This window comes from Mastomys coucha, unplaced genomic scaffold (assembly GCF_008632895.1).
Source record: "Mastomys coucha isolate ucsf_1 unplaced genomic scaffold, UCSF_Mcou_1 pScaffold18, whole genome shotgun sequence".
NCBI classification, from domain to species: Eukaryota; Metazoa; Chordata; class Mammalia; order Rodentia; family Muridae; genus Mastomys; species Mastomys coucha.
In genome coordinates this window covers 76705022-76705910 of record NW_022196900.1, presented here as the reverse complement: position 1 = coordinate 76705910, position 889 = coordinate 76705022, and the positions used below count along the sequence as shown (strand labels likewise).

Here is an 889-nt window from a genome sequence, read left to right as displayed (position 1 = left end):
TCAATCCAGTTGGTGAGATAGACTGTCAGGAGGGTGCAGTTCTTGGATGGGGTCTCTGGGAGCCTCTCCGGGGACCCTTTGACCTTGAGAACCCTGTGCACCTCTCTCCTGGACCACAGGTCATCGTATCATGAACCAAGAGCAGATCAGTTCTCAGATGACTGAATTTTCCTGGAAAGATGTTATTAATGCCTTGGCCCTGGACAACATGATCCTGGGGCTCTTCTCCATCTTCTGCAGCTTCAGCAGGTAGGTCTAGGGCCCTGTCTGCTCTTAGCTTAAAGCTAGACCCTATGGCACAGAGAATCAGGTACAGACTCTAGAGACCTGGCCAGCGTGGCAAAGGATCAACTCAGGGATGGGGACAGTAAACACACAGACACACACATACACACACAAAACTTCAAATTTGGGGACCAGGATCCTAGCCTTCATGTTATTACAATCTGATATGTGACTTCAGCTAGCTTATATCTGAGCCTCAATCTCCACATGGCATGTGGAGTTTATATTATAATTGTTCCTGTTCCTTCAGCTGTAGCAGTTGAGAATGGCTTGTAGGAGGCGGGGAACAGATGGATAGTAGTACTCATGACCATTCCCTTTTTCTCTCCTCCTCCCTTACCCCCCAACTCTCTCTTCCCCAATGTAGCCTGGGATAGTCTTAAACTTATTATGTAGCTTAGACTGTCCTTGAACTTCTGATCCTGCTTCAACCTCACGAGTGTGGGACTGTAGGTGTGAGCCACCCGCCTTGGCTTTGGTCATATTTTCTGGTTCTTGGATCCTCTACCTCTGCCTCCTCCTCCTCCTCTTCCTCCTCCTCCGCCTCCTCCTCCTCCTCCACTTCTGCCTCCTCTGCCTCCTCCGCCTCCTCCTCTGCCTCCTC

General features: G+C 50.2%; 1 protein-coding gene across 1 annotated transcript in view; it reads left to right on the top strand.

Moving 5' to 3' along the window:
- CUNH1orf50 (chromosome unknown C1orf50 homolog) overlaps positions 1–889 on the top strand; it is a 27203-nt gene that overhangs the window by 18289 nt on the left and 8025 nt on the right. Inside the window, exon 6 of the transcript XR_004121033.1 lies at positions 120–249. The gene's annotated coding sequence lies outside the window, so the exon portion shown is untranslated. The remainder of the gene's footprint in view (positions 1–119; positions 250–889) is intronic.